Genomic DNA, 23,771 nt, shown 5'->3' on the forward strand with positions numbered 1-23,771 from the left:
ATATCATAAATAAACAAGTAGAAGCCCATAGAGAGGAGTCACAAAAATCCCTGAAAGAATTCCAGGAAAACACAATCAAACAGTTGAAGCAATTAAAAATGGAAATAGAAGCAATCAAGAAACAACACATGGAAACAACCCTGGATATAGAAAACCAAAAGAAGAGACAAGGAGCTGTAGATACAAGCTTCACCAACAGAATACAAGAGATGGAAGAGAGAATCTCAGGAACAGAAGATTCCATAGAAATCATTGACTCAACTGTCAAAGATAATGTAAAGCGGAAAAAGCTACTGGTCCAAAACATACAGGAAATCCAGGACTCAATGAGAAGATCAAACCTAAGGATAATAGGTATAGAAGAGAGTGAAGACTCCCAGCTCAAAGGACCAGTAAATATCTTCAACAAAATCATAGAAGAAAAACTTCCCTAACCTAAAAAAAGAGATGCCCATAGGCATACAAGAAGCCTACAGAACTCCAAATAGATTGGACCAGAAAAGAAACACCTCCCGTCACATAATAGTCAAAACACCAAACGCACAAAATAAAGAAAGAATATTAAAAGCAGTAAGGGAAAAAGGTCAAGTAACATATAAAGGGAGACCTATCAGAATCACACCAGACTTCTCGCCAGAAACTATGAAGGCCAGAAGATCCTGGACTGATGTCATACAGACCCTAAGAGAACACAAATGCCAGCCCAGGTTACTGTATCCTGCAAAACTCTCAATCAACATAGATGGAGAAAACAAGATATTCCATGACAAAACCAAATTTACACAATATCTTTCTACAAATCCAGCACTACAAAGGATAATAAATGGTAAAGCCCAACATAAGGAGGCAAGCTATACCCTAGAAGAAGCAAGAAACTAATCGTCTTGGTAACAAAACAAAGAGAATGAAAGCACACAAACATAACCTCACATCCAAATATGAATATAAAGGGAAACAATAATCACTATTCCTTAATATCTCTCAATATCAATGGCCTCAACTCCCCAATAAAAAGACATAGATTAACAAACTGGATACGCAACGAGGACCCTGCATTCTGCTGCCTACAGGAAACACACCTCAGAGACAAAGACAGACACTACCTCAGAGTGAAAGGCTGGAAAACAACTTTCCAAGCAAATGGTCAGAAGAAGCAAGCTGGAGTAGCCATTCTAATATCAAATAAAATCAATTTCCAACTAAAAGTCATCAAAAAAGATAAGGAAGGACACTTCATATTCATCAAAGGAAAAATCCACCAAGATGAACTCTCAATCCTAAATGTCTATGCCCCAAATACAAGGGCACCTACATACGTAAAAGAAACCTTACTAAAGCTCAAAACACACATTGCACCTCACACAATAATAGTGGGAGATTTCAACACCCCACTCTCATCAATGGACAGATCATGGAAACAGAAATTAAACAGAGACGTAGACAGACTAAGAGAAGTCATGAGCCCAATGGACTTAATAGATATTTATAGAACATTCCACCCTAAAGCAAAAGGATATACCTTCTTCTCAGCTCCTCATGGTACTTTCTCCAAAATTCACCATATAATTGGTCAAAAAACGGGCCTCAACAGGTACAGAAAGATAGAAATAATCCCATGCGTGCTATCGGACCACTACGGCCTAAAACTGGTCTTCAATAACAATAAGGGAAGAATGCCCACATATACGTGGAAATTGAACAATGCTCTACTCAATGATAACCTGGTCAAGGAAGAAATAAAGAAAGAAATTAAAGACTTTTTAGAATTTAATGAAAATGAAGGTACAACATACCCAAACTTATGGGACACAATGAAAGCTGTGCTAAGAGGAAAACTCATAGCGCTGAGTGCCTGCAGAAAGAAACAGGAGAGAGCATATGTCAGCAGCTTGACAGCACACCTAAAAGCTCTAGAACAAAAAGAAGCAAATACACCCAGGAGGAGTAGAAGGCAGGAAATAATCAAACTCAGAGCTGAAATCAACCAAGTAGAAACAAAAAGGACCATAGAAAGAATCAACAGAACCAAAAGTTGGTTCTTTGAGAAAATCAACAAGATAAACCCTTAGCCAGACTAACGAGAGGACACAGAGAGTGCGTCCAAATTAACAAAATCAGAAATGAAAAGGGAGACATAACTACAGATTCAGAGGAAATTCAAAAAATCATCAGATCTTACTATAAAAACCTATATTCAACAAAACTTGAAAATCTTCAGGAAATGGACAATTTCCTAGACAGATACCAGGTATCGAAGTTAAATCAGGAACAGATAAACCAGTTAAACCACCCCATAACTCCTAAGGAAATAGAAGCAGTCATTAAAGGTCTCCCAACCAAAAAGAGCCCAGGTCCAGACGGGTTTAGTGCAGAATTCTATCAAACCTTCATAGAAGACCTCATACCAATATTATCCAAACTATTCCACAAAATTGAAACAGATGGAGCACTACCGAATTCCTTCTACGAAGCCACAATTACTCTTATACCTAAACCACACAAAGACCCAACAAAGAAAGAGAACTTCAGACCAATTTCCCTTATGAATATCGACGCAAAAATACTCAATAAAATTCTGGCAAACCGAATCCAAGAGCATATCAAAACAATCATCCACCATGATCAAGTAGGCTTCATCCCAGGCATGCAGGGATGGTTTAATATACGGAAAACCATCAACGTGATCCATTATATAAACAAACTGAAAGAACAAAACCACATGATCATTTCATTAGATGCTGAGAAAGCATTTGACAAAATTCAACACCCCTTCATGATAAAAGTCCTGGAAAGAATAGGAATTCAAGGCCCATACCTAAACATAGTAAAAGCCATATACAGCAAACCAGTTGCTAACATTAAACTAAATGGAGAGAAACTTGAAGCAATCCCACTAAAATCAGGGACTAGACAAGGCTGCCCACTCTCTCCCTACTTATTCAATAAAGTTCTTGAAGTTCTAGCCAGAGCAATCAGACAACAAAAGGAGGTCAAGGGGATACAGATCAGAAAAGAAGAAGTCAAAATATCACTATTTGCAGATGATATGATAGTATATTTAAGTGATCCCAAAAGTTCCACCAGAGAACTACTAAAGCTGATAAACAACTTCAGCAAAGTGGCTGGGTATAAAATTAACTCAAATAAATCAGTAGCCTTCCTCTACACAAAAGAGAAACAAGCCGAGAAAGAAATTAGGGAAACGACACCCTTCATAATAGACCCAAATAATTTAAAGTACCTCGGTGTGACTTTAACCAAGCAAGTAAAAGATATGTACAATAAGAACTTCAAGACACTGAAGAAAGAAATTGAAGAAGACCTCAGAAGATGGAAAGATCTCCCATGCTCATGGATTGGGAGGATTAATATAGTAAAAATGGCCATTTTACCAAAAGCAATCTACAGATTCAATGCAATCCCCATCAAAATACCAATCCAATTCTTCAAAGAGTTAGACAGAAAAATTTGCAAATTCATCTGGAATAACAAAAAACCCAGGATAGCTAAAATTATCCTCAACAATAAAAGGACTTCAGGGGGAATCACTATCCCTGAACTCAAGCAGTATTACAGAGCAATAGTGATAAAAACTGCATGGTATTGGTACAGAGACAGACAGATAGGCCAATGGAACAGAACTGAAGACCCAGAAATGAACCCACACACCTATGGTCACTTGATTTTTGACAAAGGAGCCAAAACCATCACATGGAAAAAAGATAGCATTTTCAGCAAATGGTGCTGGTTCAACCGGAGGTCAACATGTAGAAGAAGGCAGATCGATCCATGCTTATCACCCTGTACAAAGCTTAAGTCCAAGTGGATCAAGGACCTCCACATCAAACCAGATACACTCAAACTAATAGAAGAAAAACTAGGGAAGCATCTGGAACACATGGGCACTGGAAAAAATTTCCTGAACAAAACACCAATGGCTTATGCTCTAAGATCAAGAATCGACAAATGGGATCTCATAAAACTGCAAAGCTTCTGTAAGGCAAAGGACACTGTGGTTAGGACAAATCGGCAACCAACAGATTGGGAAAAGATCTTTACCAATCCTACAACAGATAGAGGCCTTATATCCAAAATATACAAAGAACTCAAGAAGTTAGACCGCAGGGAAACAAATAACCCTATTAAAAATGGGGTTCAGAGCTAAACAAAGAATTCACACCTGAGGAATGCCGAATGGCTGAGAAACACCTAAAGAAATGTTCAATATCTTTAATCATAAGGGAAATCGAATCAAAACAACCCTGAGATTTCACCTCACACCAGTGAGAATGGCTAAGATCAAAAACTCAGGTGACAGCAGATGCTGGCGAGGATGTGGAGAAAGAGGAACACTCCTCCATTGTTGGTGGGATTGCAGACTGGTACAACCATTCTGGAAATCAGTCTGGAGGTTCCTCAGAAAATTGGACATTGAACTGCCTGAGAATCCAGCTATACCTCTCTTGGGCATATACCCAAAAGATGCCACAACATATAAAAAAGTCACGTGCTCTACTATGTTCATCCCAGCCTTATTTATAATAGCCAGAAGCTGGAAAGAACCCAGATGCCCTTCAACAGAGGAATGGATACAGAAAAAGTGGTACATCTACACAATGGAATATTACTCAGCTATCAAAAACAATGACTTTATGAAATTTGTAGGCAAATGGTTGGAACTGGAAAATATCATCCTGAGTGAGGTAACCCAATCACAGAAAAACACACATGGTATGCACTCATTGATAAGTGGCTATTAGCCCAAATGCTTGAATTACCCTAGATGCACAGAACACATGAAACTCAAGATGGATGATCAAAATGTGAATGCTTCACTCCTTCTTTAAAAGGGGAACAAGAATACCCTTGGCAAGGAAGAGAGAGGCAAAGATTAAAACAGAGACTGAAGGAACACCCATTCAGAGCCTGCCCCACATGTGGCCCATACATATACAGCCACCCAATTAGACAAGATGGATGAAGCAAAGAAGTGCAGACCGACAGGAGCCGGATGTAGATCGCTCCTGAGAGACACAGCCAGAATACAGCAAATACAGAGGCGAATGCCAGCAGCAAACCACTGAACTGAGAATAGGACCCCCGTTGAAGGAATCAGAGAAAGAACTGGAAGAGCTTGAAGGGGCTCGAGACTCCATATGTACAACAATGCCAAGCAACCAGAGCTTCCAGGGACTAAGCCACTACATAAAGACTATACATGGACTGACCCTGGACTCTGACCCCATAGGTAGCAATGAATATCCTAGTAAGAGCACCAGTGGAAGGGGAAGCTCTGGGTCCTGCTAAGACTGAACCCCCAGTGAACTAGATTGTTGGGGGGAGGGCGACAACCGGGGGAGGATGAGGAGGGGAACACCCATAAAAAGGGGATGGGGGAGGGGGATGTTGGCCCGGAAACCGGGAAAGGGAATAACACTCGAAATGTATATAAGAAATACTCAAGTTAATAAAAAAAGTCAAAAAAAAAAGAAATACTCAAGTTAATAATAATAATAATAATAATAATAATAATAATAATAATAATAAAAAGAGCAGTTGAGCAGCACAAATTGGATTCAAAGGGAAGGAGATAGTGTAATTATATTTCAATTAACATTTTAAAATGTTTTTAAAGAGAGAACATGAAGTTGGTTGGTAGGGAGAAGGAGGTAGATCTGTGAGGAGTTGCAGGGGTAAATATGATCAAAATACATTGTATAAAATCTCATAGAATTTATAAAAGTATTATAAAGATTATGGCTCAGTGGGTAAAGGCACTTGCCATGCAAGCCTTGTGGCCTGAATTATTCACTCCTCAGGATCCATATTAAGGTGGAATGATTTCCATATGTTATCCTTTGACATCTTTTGAGTACTGTGAATACACATACAGAGAGAGAGAGAGAGAGAGAGAGAGAGAGAGAGAGAGAGAGAGAGAGAGAGAGAGAGAGAGAGAATCTATTGAAGGTTAAATAGAAATTTAGGAAAAGTTTGCTAGTGTGTCTTTCTTCAAGAATTACTGGCACAAAATCAGGAACATATTAAATATGAGGAAGAAGTGAGCCATTAGCAATTTTGTTCTATGAGATTTCCATGGGTACAAACACTGAGAACTGATAGAATTACATAAAACAAGAAATTTTAATGAAAACAAATTATGTAAGAGTCTTCTGCAGAGTGGATTTCTCATATCTTGGCATAGCACTTGCAGGTTTGAACAAACAAAAACAAATCAAACTTTGCCTCCAAAACTATTAACATGGTTTCATACACATTTATACAATCAGTGAGAGCCCCTAAAATGTAGTTTATAGTATTCCCTTCCTGTTGGTGGGAAAGAGATTTGAGGCAGGATTTGCACTTCATCTCTGCTGCCGATGCTGCTTTCGGATCTCTTAATACTTCTAGCCATGGGTTCAGCCTTGCAGCTTTGTATTTTCTCTGCAGGTATCTTAGGGCATTTATTGCTGTGATAAAAACACCATGACCAAGTCCCACGACTTAGTCCATTATCAAAGAAGTTCAGGCAGGAACTTAAACCGGGCAGGGATGTGGAGTCAGGAGAGGATGCAGAGGGCATGGGAGAGTGCTGCTTATTGGCTTGTTCGCCATGGCCTCCCCAACCTTGCTTTCCTCTAGAACCCGGGACAACCAACCCAAGGATGGCACACCCATAGTGATCTGGGCTCTCCCACATAAACCATCGATCAAGAAAATGTGCCACAGGCTTGCCAATCCGCTGGAAACATTTTCTCAATTGAGGCTCCCTCTTCCCAAATGACTGCAGCTTGTGTCGAGTTAGTATAAAATTAGCCACAAAGGGGTTGGGGATTTAGCTCAGTGGTAGAGCGCTTGCCTAGGAAGCGCAAGGCCCTGGGTTCGGTCCCCAGCTCCAAAAAAAAAAAAATTAGCCACAAAACCAGAATTCTAAAAACTCACAGAGAACATCAATCCAGCCTTCAGACTCTGCGTGTAGGTGAGGACAACCTTGATATTTTTGGCATTCCTACCTCCACCTCCTAAGGGCTAGGATTATAGGTATGCATGACATCCATTTTTTTAAATGAGATGCTGGGGATCAAACCCAGGGTTGTATGCGTGCACTCTACCAACTGAGTTATATCCTCAGCTCAATTACAGTTACTTTTATTAGCTGTGATGCTCACAGTACTGCAAGGTCATTTACCCACTTCAACCTATTACCACAGAAGGTAAGTTCTGCTGGTTCTGTATTGAGAAAATAAACAAACAACCCCCCAAAAAAACAACAATAACAACAACAACAAAAAACAAACCTAAGACCAGAAGTGCAGAGGCAAAGAAAACTTGCCAATGGTACTAGACATTGATGCCAGAGACAGAAAGACAACCTGAGACAGTTTTATGCTGAGGGCTGAGGAACTTGACTCCTGCAATATCCTTCTTTCCAAACATCGAAAGCAAATGAAAATGGAACTTTAGTGATTGTTTATCAAGTTTTCTTGAACTAAACAGTATCGAAACCAGTTGTACGAAGAGTCAAGAAAACAGAGGCGGGGTGCAACATAGGTGCTGACCTGGAAGTTCAGAGACATTGCTTGTTGCTCCAGTTTTGGGTCATAATAGAATGGCCACCATTCAGGGCTTCAGTTTTTCTGCCTAGAAGACAAGTTGCTGAAGATCGGATAGATCTCTGGCTCAACGACCGTGCATATAACCATCCTAAAGGCAAAAGAATAGAAACAACCTTTGAAAATGCAAAGCAATGACCACTGACATTAATAGAGTGTACATATTAGCGTTACGTCCACTCACTTTATTGCAGTCTCCCCCATCCATGAGCACTGGAAATAATGACCCTGCAGAAGATGATACTCAGATGTCATTTAATCCCATGGCTGGTTCTACAGATGTAAAGGACTTGGCTATTTTCCCCGTTTCCTGTACATTTAAAAATATATACTGCGATAAAATGAGTTTAGATTTAGAGCTCAGGGGGTAGGGTATTCACCTAGCCTTCCTGAAACCCTAATTTTGATCTCTAACACCAAATGTGTTTTTGTGCTTATAAACACAGCATCAGGATACAGAGGCAGAAAGCATGAGAAGTTCCAGGTCATCCTTGGCTACATCAGGGAGTTTGAGGTTAGCCAATGTTTTGTAAGACTCAGGTTTTTTTAAAAGCTAAAGTTACTATGGCATTGAGGAGGAAGGGACTGAATTTGGAACGTCTTAACAGGGTCAAAATTAAAGTGGGGCAAGTGAGGAATTCATTTTGGACACAGAATCTGTGAGGGCACTACAAACCTCAGAAACTAAGGCAAGTACCATTTGAAGACAATGTTGTTAAGAAATCAAAATTAGTGCCAAAATTCCATAGTGAGCGGAATGTCAAGGCAGTCTTGTTACAGTCCAGCTTGCTCTTCTTGCAGTATATCCATTAAATCTCTTTTCCTCCTACTAAAAATGATAACTAAGGACAGGGTCCGGGGTCGCTTGCTTTAATTGTTCTAGTTCTGCCCAGCTTTCCATTCTGGCCCCACACAGACTTGGATAAAGTTGTTCAAATGTTTGCTTTTGTTCAGTTCAATTCTTTGAATAGACAATAAAAGCAACACAATGGTCTCCCACTCAGTCTTTCACAACACACTCAGGAATAAGAAGCCATTTTGAAATTTAAATCTATTATTTAATATTTTCAGTCTCTCTCTTTCCTCTTTAATACCTATTGAATAAACTATAAAGCATTTGATTTTCCATTTTTAATTGAAAAATAGAAGGAGCCTCTTCAAATTGCCAATATGCTTTCATTATTTCCAAATATATTTTATATTTTTATTTGAAAAATAGATGAAGCCTCTTCAAATATGTTTTCATTATTTCCGTACATAGTTATGAATTACTTTTCAGGGCATCTTTTTAAAAGTAGGATGTGTTAACCATATTAAAGAATAATTCATCCTTTTCATTTATATACTCATTCCTCTTATGCTATAACAATTTTATGATTTGGCTTTGTTTTTATGCATGTGTGTGTACGTGTACGTGTGTGAGACCATGTGAAGGCCAGAGAATAAGCTTACTGTCATCTCAGAAATGTCTATCTCCTTTGAGACAGAGATTTTCATTAGCCCTGGTCTTGAGGGTAGGCTAGGCTGACTGGAAAGGGAGTCCTAAGATCTAGTTGTCCCAACCCCTCAACCGTGGGATTTTAAATGTGTACTACCATGTCCAGCATTTTTATGATGGTTTGCGGGATCAAATTCAGGTGCTTGCACTTTACTGACTGAACATCTCCTGGTTTGTTTGGTTTCGTTGTGCTATTTGTTTGTTTTGGGGGTTTTCTTTTTAGATTGTGTTTCACATAGCGAAAGACTGTCCTTGAACTCCTGATCCTCTAACCCCTATCTCCACTATGCTGGGATTGCAGCCATGCACTGCTATGTCAAAGATCCAAATAGACCTTAAATTTTACATCACTTTAAAGAAATCTTGAAATGTTACCACTTTTGGTTTGTTCTGAAACGAGATTACAAGAATTGATGTGTTCTATGCTGACCTTAAACTCACAGCAATTCTCCTGCCCAGTCTTATAAGTGCTGAGATTTTAGGAATGTGTCACCACACCTGGCAGTATGACTTAGATTCTACACTTGAGTACACACATCAAGACAATTTCTTGGGCTAGAAACAAAATGGTAGAGTAGAGGTTTCTTCCACACAATGCTGTGAATGAGAAACATCTGCCATCAGAGCTGATAATGTATTCTGAGGAGAGAGCAAGGATGGCGAACCAATAAAGGGGCAATAGAACTGCTAAAGTACACAGAAGTCAGAAGGCCATGTAGAACGTCCCCTAGAGGCATTGCAGGTGAGGATGTGTGTCAGCAGAGATGAAAGAGGTTTTATATGTCTTCACATAGTGCCCGTGAACATCTGAATAACGGTTAGCAGCCCAACATTCCCTAAAACATAAAGTAAACCTGAGATGAGACCACCACCCTGGCAGACTTCCAGGGTGGGGAGCAAGACAGAGACTAGAAGAATCTCCCTGCCTTGGGTCCTCAGGGACCCATGAGGGAGTGAGTTCAAAACAGATGACCCTCCCATGTAGTTGCTATGACAGGCCCAAGCAAGGAGTGGACCTGAGAGGACCACCAGACTGGCACCATGGATCCCAGATAGGGAGCTGCCCTGAGATAACTACCAGTCCAGCACTGCACAGGCCTGGGTGGGGGCACAGACCATGCCCCTGCGGTGACCCTTACCTAATCCCATAATGCATAAGTTGGGGATAGCACTCCTGAGACCACTCCTGAGACAAACCCAGATACTCAGGACACAGGACACCACTAAGAAGAGCAAGTAAGTGGTGGAGAAATGGAGGAGAAAGAGAAAAAGAAGGATGTGTGCACAATGAAGAGAGGCAGAACTGGAGCGTAGTGAGTGGGCTAATGTGAGTAACCAGTAATGCCATCTGAGGCCATGGTGAGGCCCTAGTCTAGGCTTCCACCAGGAGCCACCCTGGGTCCATGGCCCTGCAGCAACAGGGGTCTGTTATCATCAAAGGCCAGGTAAAAGTCCTAGTCTGGGCTGCTGTTCGGGGACATGTTGATATCTGAAGGCTCAGCAGAACTGACCCTGTCTATCTGGCTGCATGTCTACCTCACCCCCGAGGTTCCCAAGGGCCAGAAAGTCACTCAGGGGAAACAAAACACCTTCCACAATAGGGGTTCCCAGTCAGAACAGGGGTCCACAGGTCCGCACTTCCCCTCAGGCCATTTAAACACCAGGCAGGAAGGGAAAGGCTGAGCCCAGGATGGGGATGGAATCCAGTTTGGTTCCTAGTGACTGCCTAGAGTATGAAGGGGCTGGAAGAGAGAGGCCTTCTTTCTCCAGGAGATTTAGGCAAAGGCTCTTTACAGTGAAGGCCTGGCAGCCCCTACCCCTTACCCCCCAGGCAATCCTTGATGAAGGAGATGTCTTTGTCTGTCTAAACAATTTTATTTGACAGCAGATGTGAACTCATACACCTTACTCAAGGTGAAACAGGGATTAAAATCTTTTGTGAGAAGGAATACCCAGGAAGGGCTCATTTGCTGAACACTTGGGGCCTATCTAGATACCTCATTAGCGCGGAGAATTCCAGGTTTTTATGCTATGTGACTGATTGTCCTGGTCCTCTCAGTGTGGTGTCATAGTGACAAGTTCCAGAGCAGGTTTGACAGGGAGCTGACCCCATGCCTGCCATTCTCTAGAGTTTGAGCCTGTTCAATCTTACTAGCTCTTCTGTCTGGTGTCATGGTCCAGGTCTACTTGCCTCACACCCACCCCTCACTTGGGCATCCTGGAAGAGCTGGCTCTAGGGGTGTGAGAGGAGGAGAGCCGACCCTAACCCTAGCCAGCTGTAGATCGTGGGAGAGCAGCTGCACCTTGTGGGAGTTGCAGGTGAGCTGGCCCCAAGGGTATGAGCATGGGAGAGGTGAGCTTTGCCACTTGTCTTCTGTGTATCGGCTCTTGTCCTTCGCCAGCTATGGCAGGTGGGAGACCTGGCCTTGGGGTCATTCATGAAAGCAGGATTGGTAACTCTGCCTATCACCAGCTCTCGCACTCAGGAGAGTAGGCCCTGCACATCCCCTGGGCCAGCAGAGTAGAGCTGACCCTCATGGCTCAGCCAGGCCCCAGGAGTATGAGGGAGGGAAAGGTGACCCTGCCACTTGTCTACCATGCGATGATATGGGTGAGGAAGATGTGCCTTCTCTCTAACCCCCTTGCCACTTACAGCAGTCAGGAGAGCTGGCCCCAAGGTCATCAGAGCAAGTACTCTCTCTTTCATCAAGAAGCACTGTGGGGAGCATAAAGAAAGCCTCCTTCCACAGAGCTGCTCCACTGCATAAATCTTCCCTTAGAAGGCCGGCCCCTCAGTACTTCTGGAATCGCTTCCACTGAGTTAAGCCAGAATTCCCCATCCCCCACCCCCAGCCCCTGGCTTTTCCTCAGCCTATATGGGTCCCCTCTGTTCTTAGCTCCTCTGCGACTTCAAACAGACTCTGGATGTATAGGAGTCTGAGAATCCTCCACCCAACCTCATCACAGGCCTGTGGAGCCCTGACCCTCTATTCCTGACTCTTCTGTGAGCTTTTCAGCGGCAACTAGATGCTCCGGAGTCAGGGAACCCCAGCTTCAGCACCCCATTATTTTAGGCTGTATTTTCCCACCCCCTGTGTGGTGTGTTGGGGCTTCCTTCTAGCCCAGAATCCAATGGTGGAGCAGAGTAAATAGAGTCTAGTGTCTCTATGTTTTGCCTGCCCCCACCCCAGTGGTGGAGTGAAAAGCAGAAACACAGACCTGGCTCTGGCTATGAGATTTGCTGGTGAGGTGGCTCTGAGGTCATAAGTGTAGGAAAGCAGGCCCTGCCTCTTATCTGTTGTGTGGAGTTCAGATAAGGGAGAGAACTCCTCTCCTCCCTTTTGCCTTAGCCACTTGTGTCAGGCAGGGAAGCTGGCCCTGAAGGGATAAGAGCAGGAGAGCAGGCCCTGTATCTCACCTGGGCATCACAGCAGAGCTGACCCCTATGGGGGGGTATGAGTGAGCCAACCCCAAAGGTGTGAGTGTGGGAGAGCTGGCTCTGCCACTTGTCTGCTATGTAGTGACGTGGGCAAGGGAGAAATGCCCTTCCCCACCCTTTCTCCTTTCCTCCTATGGCAGGCCAGAGAGCTGGCCCTGGGGTCATGAAATCAGGAGAACTGTGCCTGCCCCTCACCTGCTGCAGCACTGGGGAGAATGGGCCCTGCATCTCACCTGGGCAGCACAAGGGGCTGGGCCTGGACATAGAGATTACAGGTGAGCACAGGAGAGCTGGTCCTGCCTCTGTCTGCTGTGTGCTGGCTCTGATGAGGGAAAGATGCCCTTCTTTCCTCCCTCATGGCTTGCCATCTATGGCAGGCAGGAAAGCTGGCCATGGGGTCTTGAGAGTAGTAGGAGAACTGGCCCTGTCCCTCATTGGCTGTAACACTTGGGAAAGTGGGGCCCTGTGCCTTACCTGCTCCTGGTTGTAGGTGAGCCAGTGCCAAGGCCAGGAGAGTGGGAGAATTGGTATTGACCAGCTCACATACCTCACAGACCCAGATTCAGGGGTTTGAATTGACCCACCCCAAAGTCTACCCCTTTCATGAAGTGCTGGAGTGCATGAAGGGACCTGCAGATTCAAAACTACAGGAACTCCATGATACAGGACAACAACAGGACATCTGAGAAGAGTCCCAGTGAGGTTTCAGTACTGATTGTGTAGCAGAAGCAAGAGGCCTGGTACCACACCAAAAGGTCACTGCAATGAACATTTGTGAGCAAAGAAATGTGGACAAAAGAGTATATTGTGGGGGCTTGGGGATTTAGCTCAGTGGTAGAGCGCTTGCCTAGGAAGCACAAGGCCCTGGGTTCGGTCCCCAGCTCCGAAAAAGAGAACCAAAAAAAAAAAAGAGTATATTGTGGGATACACTGGTACACAACACTGCAGACTTTTTTCTCTGTTGGGGGTGTGGAAGGTTGCAAGGGTGGAGGGTGGGTACATGAGGAGGGGAAGAGGAGTGGGATTGGGTGCCTGGTATGAAATTCACAAAGAACCAACAATAAATTTCTTAAAGGCCACGTAGAGAAAACTAGGTACTAATCTACAGCTTCAATCCTAACTTGGAGGTGGAAGACAGAAATCTCAAACACAAGGCAAGACAAGTAGGTTTGATGGCACACAACTGGCAGTCCAAGCTACAGGACTAACATGCAGTTCTCACTGGCCTTAAATCAAGTAGGAGGATATGGTATGACTCTTGTTTTATTGGATTTTTTTTATTTACAAATGTTATCCCCTTTCCTGGTTTCCCATCCATAAACCCCCATCCCATTCCCCCCATTCTTCTATGAGGGCATTTCCCCCACACGTACACCCACCCTTTCCTGCCTCCCTGCCCTGAAATTTCCTTACACTTGGGGTCCAGCTTTGGCAGGACCAAGGTCTTCTCCCATTGGTGTCCAAAAAGCCATCCTCTGCTACATATGTAGCAGGGAAATGCAAATCAAAACAACCCTGAGATTCCACCTCACACCAGTCAGAATGGCTAAGATAAAAAACTCAGGTAACAACAGATGCTGGTGAGGATGTGGAGAAAGAGGAACATTCCTCCATTGGTGATGGGATTGCAGACTGGTACAACCATTCTGGAAATCAGTCTGGAGGTTCTTCAGAAAATTGGACATTGCACTACCTGAGGACCCCCCCCCCCCGCCAGCTATACCTCTCCTGGGCATATACCCAAAAGATGCTCCAACATACAACAAAGACACATACTCCACTATGTTCATAGCAGCCTTATTTATAATAGCCAGAAGCTGGAAAGAACCCAGATATCCCTCACCAGAGGAATGGTATGACTCTTACATGGCATACTACAGGAGCAAAGAAATCCATATTGGGGTCCAATATAGCTTAGTTGACAGAGTTCTTAACCTAGCATGTATAGAGCTTGATTTCAACACCACACGTGGTTATTCTTAGTTACATATAAAGTTTGAGGCCAGTCTAGACTATATGAGACCCCATCTCAAAAAATAAAAATATCTACCTATCAATGAGTACATACCATGTGTGTTTTTCTGGGGAATAACATTTGAAATGTAAATAAAGAAATATATCCAATAAAAAAAACAAACTAAAGAAAAAATAATATTTTTTTTCTTTTTCTCCTTGCTATATCTTAGAGTGCAATAGACACATGCCAACTGTTTGAAACTAATGTACTATGTGAACCTAAAGTAAAGGAAAATCCAAGTCAAGGAGCCTGATGATACCCTGCCACCTTGTCTAGGTGAGAGACAGACAGAGAGGCGGCCATCAAGTGGCAAAGGTAAAATGTGAACTTTTTCTGCATGTAAGAGGAAACATTCTCATCCTCCTCAAATCTGTATTCTTTTGATTTAAATGGTGATTTCTATTTCTATCCATGTTTCTATGTATCACTTCATTCTTTTTAATAGCTGAATACTATTATGAATAGCACAATTACTTTTTCTGCCCACCTGTTGATGGACATGTAAGGTATTTCTGTGTCTTGGACATTAAATATAGTCCCAGGAGTGGTAATACACAGGTGGTTATATCTCTAAATCTTTGAGAAACATCTGAACTGATTTCTATTGTGGCTGCATGAATTTATATTTTTTACCCGCCTTCAGTCAGTTTGAGTCCTTTGCATTTTCACATGACTGTTATGATCAATTTATTAATTTAAGAATAAAGCTAATGAACCTTCAATATACCAATTCTGTAGACTCATTTTCTGAGTATTGCTACCATAACAATATTAAGTATTCCAATACATGAACATAGGCCATGTTAAATTTCATTAGGGGCTTCTTTAATTTCATGCAACGATGTCTTAAAATTTTTCAGTATGAAAGTTTCAAGCTCATTTGTTGAGTTTATTCTTATATATTTTATTCCTTTAATGCTACTCTAAGAACTAATTTTTATTTAAAATTTAAGATATTTTACTTTAAATTAAAATTTAATTTTATTAATTATCCCTCTCTCCAAACCCTTCCATGTCACATCCCATTCCTTCTTAAATTTATGGTCCATTTTTCTTTATTATTGGTGTGTGTGTGTGTGTGTGTGTGTGTGTGTGTGTGTGTGTGTGTATGAGGTTCCTTTTAGGCTCCCATGTTGTCGCGCCCACCTCGTCCAGCAAGGAAGACGCAACACCGTCGGATCCTTGTCAACAGCCTTTATTGCAGGACACCTTCATTGCTGATTCGGGCACCTCGAGCAGCAAAAGTGCTCGCCTTATATACACAACAGTATGCTAATAATCCTTCAGGGATTGGTGGGGCACGGGTCATCCCACTATCACCCCACTACTTGTCCTCCAGGGATTGGCGGAGAATGAATCACCTCACTAGCATGGTACTGCCCCTCATTAGCATATTACTGGCCAACTGACACCAGGTGCAAAACCTGCGCATGCGCAGTACCATTGTTCACCACTGGAGGGCGCCCTACACCATGTAGCTCCAAATCAATGAGTGGAATTCTATGTCTCAAGAATATACTGAGACAACTCAAGTGCCCTCTGTTGATTTCCTTTCCCCAGTTTAAGTTTGGACTTTGCCTCTTAGTCCCAAGTGTGAACACCAACTCAGACTAGATGGCCACTTAATTTTCTTCCATAAATGATTCAAGGATAAGGGAGCACACACACACACACACACCACACACAAACACATACCCCCCCACACACACACAGAGATAAGCAAAAGCTCACAAAGGTTATTTTCCTACTATACGCAAGGGAGAACCTGGTGCTGACACCTCCTCCTATATCAACTTTTCCCAGTGAATTTCGATAGTGTACAGTGATCCAGCATAGAGCTGGCCAGAAGAATTGAACTATTGAACTCAAAAGGTTGCAGGCTGGAGTGATACAGGGCTGGCAGAGACATCAGCCAGAAGAATCTTGTTTTTCAGTTTAGAAGAACCATCTCTTGCTTACTTTGGGATTTAAGAAGATTTAATGATCATTTGTTTTGTTACTGCTCCTACCGGCTAGGCTTGGCCAGCTCTTCTCAATGTGCTAATTAAAGAGAGACGTGATAGTGAAAAGCAGAGATGTACTCAATGTACATATTGAGAAGTGGTTTACTGACCCCTTCATCTTTATTGGGGTTTTAGCCAACTCAGTGTCAATGGTACTGTTGTCTGGTCCATGGCAGCCATGAAAACTAGACAAGACTAACAGCTACTAAGAAGGAAATAAGGGATCTGTAGCTCCCCAAAGCTTCATTCCCAGTGAATCATCAATATTAGACTTGTCTTGTAGCTTTCTGAAAATTATTTTTTCAGTGGTGGTGAGTTGGGAGGCAGAGACATACAGGGGAAGCTACCTGGCCAGTTAGTCTAGCCTACTTGGCAAAGTTCTAAGCCAAGAGAGACTCTGTCTCTAACAGAAGTTGAAGGTGTCTCAGGAATGACACTTGAGGTTGTCCATTTTATTGACATATCTCTCTGAAACCAGACCATCATTACCCTGGGGATCCTACATGAGACTCACTCGACTTCTGGAGGCTTTGGCTGCAGATTCATGATCTGCTGATGAGCCATCAAAGAGGGACGGGACATTTATAGCCTGAGTAACCCACTCTTCAAGATAATAGTATCACAGCTGGATAAGACACTGAGGACAGAACTGAAGGAGGAGACATTAACTGTCAGAATCATGGGCTTGTGGATTGAGTGTTTCATTTACCTTACCCTACTTCAGGACTTCAAGTCTGGGTGAAATGTTTTATCAGACTAAAAAGAAAGGTGCTTGGGATCAGTGTGCCCGCCCTGCCACTTCCAAGTGCTCTAGCTCTCATCTCTCCTTAGACGCATGCATTTGGGATGTTTATTCTGGGCATTGTTTATATGCTCTTACATACAGTGCTGTATTAAATTCCCATTTTAACTTCACAGGTTCTTATGTGTGCACTCGTGCACAAATCTTAGTGTAGAAAGATATGCATTACATGGGTTTCCCAAGTCACACTTCTGTAGTTATTTGCATTAAATCCAGATTTTCTGACTCACTGTACAGAATTACACTGAAATTTTGCATGTATAGGAAATCTACTTGTTGTAATGAATTTGCTCATAATAAGATGACATGGTTTTTATTTTATGTTTTTCTAAATTATTTTGAGTTTGATCTTTAGAGCAACAAATACAGAGTATAGAACTTAAATAAAATGTAATGTAATTAAACTTGGCATACTTTCATATTTCCCCAAAATAGTTTATTAAAATAAATGAGCAGCATTTTTATATAGAATGTAAAGAACATGGAATTTACATATCTAATAAATGGAATGATTTTTCTATAATAAAATACATTTTAGATATCAGAAAACAGTAATGAATATCAATATCATCACCCTAGTTTATATATATATGTGTGTATGTGTATATATAACTATATATGTATATATGATTATACATAAAATAGTTTACTTTATATACAGAAAAAGCTAATTACATGAACATAATAGAAATTTTTCCTATAGACAAATTTTAAACTTGAATGTTAAAATGTATATTGTCATATCTGGATATATTATACACATGCATTTTTATTCTTCTGAGATTTTAAAAATTACATATATATATAAAATTTAAGGTTTACTTTTTACATTTATTTTGAATTTTTTCATATATACTGTACTTACATAATTTCCTCCCCCCCTTCTTCCTCAAGCTCCTCCCATGTCCCCTTCCCTATTCCTTCCCAAATTCAGTCTATAATTTTATATATATATAAATTTATAAATATAACTGCTTTGTTCATTTAATATTGATCATTTGTGTATGTTTAGTAGCCGACATAATTTACCTTTATGCAGTACTTCTAACCATTTACAGTGTCTCTTTTCTTTTGAGACATGGTCTCATGTATCCACATCTGATATCAACTCATGATTTACTAGAGGATAAACCTTGAATTTCTGATCCTTCTTCCCTCCACCTCCTAAGTGTTCTGATTACAGGCACGTGCTATAAGCTGCAATTCAAAGAACTTTAGAATCACTACATGTTGAAATCTATGCGTAACAGCCCAACCAGACATTTATAAACCTTGTCTTTAGAAGGCAACCTGGCCACTTCAGTGGCTCCATTCCACTTTCAACATTTTCCTTGGCATCAACCACAGTTGAGAAGAAACTAGTATGGAAAGATAGGAAGGAACTCGGAGTCTCGAGTCACTGCATTTAGACATTTGGGAAGGAGGCATTTTGAACCCTCAAAATCACATTGCAGAGAACTGTTCCTACAGACCCATTTGACTCTGCCATAAAAGTTCTAGAAAGGGGGTTGGGGATTTGGCTCAGTGGTAGATCGCTTGCCTAGCAAGTGCAAGGACCTGGGTTTGGTCCCCAGCTCCGGAAAAAAAAAAAGAAAAAAAAAAGAAAAGAAAAAAGTTCTAGAAAGGCAGCTTTCCTACAAGAAACAAGACTGACTTCACAGCTGAGGGAGCTATAGAAAGAGAAGGCTCTGAAACCTTATGGAAAGGAAAAATGGGGACAGTGGCAATTTTAGCAAGGGAGTATATAAAATGTCACATTCACCTGGGAATATACCGTAAAGTAAGTCCACTGAGAATATGTAAGGTTCTCTTACATGTCGTAATTGTTCTAGGAATGTAAGAAAGCCAGGTCAAGTGCCAAACATAGAGAAAGACCAATCAAATCTCACACAGACCTAGCAAATCAAAACCAATGCACCCAAGTTCTTGCACCCTGAACCACAGTCATAGGAAGGCAGCTATAACCGACTCATGGTGCAGAGCTTTTTGTGGGGTTAGGAGTCATACTACGCTGGAAACCTTAATTTATTCCTACCGTAAGATTTCAAGTTCAGTTACCTCTGGACCATTGTTAGCTTGGATGAAGTTGATCTGCTCATGTTCTTGTGGGGACTGAGGTCTTTTAACCTGAGCAAATGGTTCTAGAAGTGTGCTCCCAAAACAAAGCAATACCAGTCTAACTTGGAAACCAGTTAGAAATGTGAACTTGGGGGCCTCATTCAGGGTCCACAGAGTTGTAAATATTAGGTTGAACCCAGAAAGCTATATAAAATACCTTCAAGCTGTACTTTGTTAAGTGTCTCAGGGGAATCTTAAGCCAGAGAAAGACTATGGTTGGCCCTGTTCACACATCAGAATTCTAGTTCTTAGCCAGCTAGTCAAAGGAGGCGTAGCTCTTAGAATAAGCAGATTCTCCTTTCCCTGCAAAACCTTCTGTACCTAAACACTTGTGAAGGTTTCTGAAGAATCTAAAAGTCTAGATGGTGGAGGCTGGAGAGGTGGGTCAGGGGTTAAGAGCACTGGTTTCTCTTTCAGAGGACCTGGGTTCCATTCTCAGTAAACTCAAGTTCTCAGAGACCCAGTGCCATCTTCTGGCTTCCAAGGCACACACATGTGCTGCAGAGTTAGACACAAAATGCCTGTACTCATAAAATAAAATAATAAAACCTAAATCCAGACTGGCCTCAGATTCTAAGGGAGTATCTTGATTGAGTTCTCAAGTGCTGAGACTATAGGCAGGTCTAGCAGAGGCCTAAGACTATATTCCTTTGTTTGTTCCTTTGTTTAGAAGATAGGGTTTCATTTAGCCCAAATTGGCCCTGAACTTCTGATCTATTTGCCTCCACCTTCTAAGAAGCACACCCTCATCCCCCATTATTCTGTCCCTGAAAAGCTTCCTGGTAATGCCGAGGATGCTGGTCTACAGGCCACACCAGGAGTTGTAAGGCTCTAGTTCCAACCTTCTGAGGTTCAAGGGCCAACATAGTGATTTCCCAATTTGGCTTTGCCTCCAGGCTTACTGTCCTGGGGAGCTTTCACATAGGAACCTCTAAGTTCCACTCTAAACTCCTGAGTGAGAATCACATGCAGTTTTGATCCTCTACAGTTTTTAAGCTCCTCTGGTGAAGCTTATGTAGCCAGCTTTGCTTCTGAGTTGGGCATTTGGGAACGACTGGCCTATATTGCATGCCTGCCAACTTAAATGATTTTGCAGCTTCTGTGTAGCCATTCTGGAGAAAGGGGGCAGCAGCTCTGTGGAGGAGGTGAATCATAACTGCAGCAAGCACTGATCATTGTGTATAGTGCTTTATAGTGCGTAATAGTTACATTTTACCTCACTCTGACAAACAAACAAAAGCAAAAGAGGAAAGACTTGTTTCCGCTTACGTTCCTGAGGGTCACAGTTGATTGTGTCAGCAAAGGCAAAGAGCAGGGACTCTGTGGAAGTGGACTCATCATGCCAGCAGCATCTTGTTCACCTGGTAGTGGACTAGGAGGCAAAGAGAGACAAGCAGCAGCTGAGATAATGTACTTCCCATCCTCAGCTACCCTCCTGCTAGGAGGAGGTCTGGCCTCCTAGACTATTCAGAGACGACCAAAGCAATACCAACAACCAGGGGCAGGTGGTTTCTTTTTAAAGCCAGTATTTCAAATTCAAATAAGAACACACTGTAAGGGATGGCCAAATTCTGTTTTTTAAACATGAGGATATTCTGCTTTCTCAGCACCATTTATCTTTTTTTCAGTAAGTGTTCTTAGTACCATTGTCAAAAAATAACCTTAACAGGTATATAAAGGTCTCTTTCTGAGCATTTGATTCCAACCCCAATGATCTGTCTTTTTTTCACTCCAGTAACAAGCCTTTTACTTTCATTAGTTCTGTAGTAAGTTTTGAAGTTAAAAACAAATGGGGCCAGTGAGATGGCTTGGTAGGTAAAGGTACTTACAACCAGCTTGAAAGTCCAACTTCAACTCCCAAACCTCAAGGTAGGAGAGAACAATCACCTGCACATGCGCACACACTCAGTAAATGCTTAAGGAGTTGTTTTTTTAATTTAGCCGTCCAATTCCATTATTTTTCAAGGTTACTTTGACTATTTGGAGTTCCTTGAAATTCCAAATTAGATAGATGCTGGATGAATTTTTCTATTTACTTTTTAAAAATCATATTTCTAGCTGTCTCAGTTTGCTTCTCTCTTGCTGTGATAAACACTATAAGCCAAAGCAACTTGAGGAGGAAAAGGGGTTATTTCAGCTTCTGGTTTATAATCCATGATGAGAAGCAGATCAGGAACTCAAGCAGGGCAAGAACCTGGAGGCAGGTATTGAAGCAGAGGTTATAAAGGAATGCTGCTTATTGGCTTGCTCCCTGTGGTTTGCTCAGTTGTCCAAGATTAACCACACCCACAGTAACCTGAACCCTTCTGCATCAAGCACCAATCAAGAAAATGCCCCACAGGCTTGCCCAGAGGCCAGTCTGGTTGAGGCTTTTTCCTCAACTGGAGTTCCCAGTGACTAAAAGTTGACAAAAACTAACCAGCACATATGCTAATACATACGATAAAATCAGTGCAAGTTAATAGAACACTATGGGTGATAACATACGTGGATACATTGTGTGATGTAGAAATCAATGTACTTATAGCTTTCTGCTGAGCATGGCTGAAATTAGAAGGAATGTAATCCCTAGCACGTGGGAGAGTAGGAAAGGAGGTTTTGTGCAAATTTAAGACCATCTTGGTCTGTATAGTGAGACATTAACTCAGAAGGCTGAAAACAATTTAAAAATAAAAAAGAAATGTACCTTTCTCCTCAAACATTTATTATCCTTTTGCCATGAGAGTTGACATTTAAAAGGCCCCTTTTTCTGGGTTTTTGAAATATAAAGAACATAATCATTACCTATGGTCACTTTTCTTCGCAGTAGAACAGCAGAGCTTTCATTCTAACTACAATTAGGCATCCACCAATTGAGCTTTACCCATTCCACCTCCTCCTGACTCCCCTCATCTCTGCTAAACAACACTCTACTCTCCACTTTTCCCAGACATCTTTCTTGCCTAGACAAAATGATATGTGTCCCAGGCTGGCTTCAGACCAACTATGGAGCCAAAGATTACCTTCAATTTCTCATCCTCCTGCCTCCACCTCCAGAGTGCTAGTATTAAAGAATTGTCCCTTGTTGAGATGCTGTGGAGAGAGCCCCTGGGCTCTTTACTCTAGGCAGCACGTTACCAAGAGAGCAGCATCCCCAGTCTAACTACTCTGATCATCTACACCATCAACTTTATTAGATGTCATATAGAAATGTGATCCTGTGCTATTTGTCCTTCTGAATTTCATTTAACATAATAAACTCCAGTCACAATTATGTTACAAATGACAAGATTTCATTATTTTTACAATTGAATTATATATATATATATATATATATATATATATATATATATATATATATCACATTGTGTAGACAGGATCTTGTGTAAACCAGGATGCTCTTAAATACCCCGGTCTCAGTCCCCTGAGTACCATTCATTGTACCAGGCTTCCAATTTATCTTATTTACTTTTATTTATAATTTTTCCTTATGTGATGTGTGTGTATGGTATGCACTCATGTGTAGATGCTTGTTAGTGTATGTTTAGATGCATGCTAGTGTATGTGCATATGCATGTACACATGCATGCTATGTGTGCATATGGAGGCCCAAAGTTGCCCCTGGGGTCCCCCTTGATCACTTCTCACATTACCTTCTTATTTATTTTCATCTTTAATGCCTTTTGTTAGTTTTTGCAGCTTTTAGTGAATATTTTTGTTTTTAAGCTATAGCAAATGGAATTATATTATTAATTTCTCTTCAGATAGAAAAACATTTTTAAGTTTTTGGAATACAAAAACACAATGTTATGTCCCTCATCACTACTTTCTTTTGTGTTTACCTAATTCTTATGCACCTATATTTTGAGAATATTCTTTTCATGTTCTCTGTGGTTATTAGGGGAAGTACTATAGAATAACATATAATATTAGAACAACATAAAAATTGATTTGTACCTATACCCACTTAAGCTAAATTGCATACAAAACTCTACTTCAATATATTTCTGCCCTCCTATGTGTTTTGTGATTGAAACAAATTATAATTATACATTATATAGCACTAACTTAGATTTATAGTCATTTTCTTTCTTAAATCTCCTAGAGGTTGGGGATTTAGCTCAGTGGTAGAGCGCTTGCCTAGCAACCACAAGGCCCTGGGCCCTGGGTTCGGTCCCCAGCTCCGGAAAAAAAAAATCTCCTAGAAAGCATGTTAGCAACAAAAGTTATTACGTACTGGTTTTTATGTTCAGCTTCACTCAAATTCTTAGGACATGGGCAGAATGAAATGACAGTCCTGGCCCG

This window comes from Rattus norvegicus, chromosome X (assembly GCF_021556685.1).
Source record: "Rattus norvegicus strain SHRSP/BbbUtx chromosome X, alternate assembly SHRSP_T2T, whole genome shotgun sequence".
NCBI classification, from domain to species: domain Eukaryota; kingdom Metazoa; phylum Chordata; class Mammalia; order Rodentia; family Muridae; genus Rattus; species Rattus norvegicus.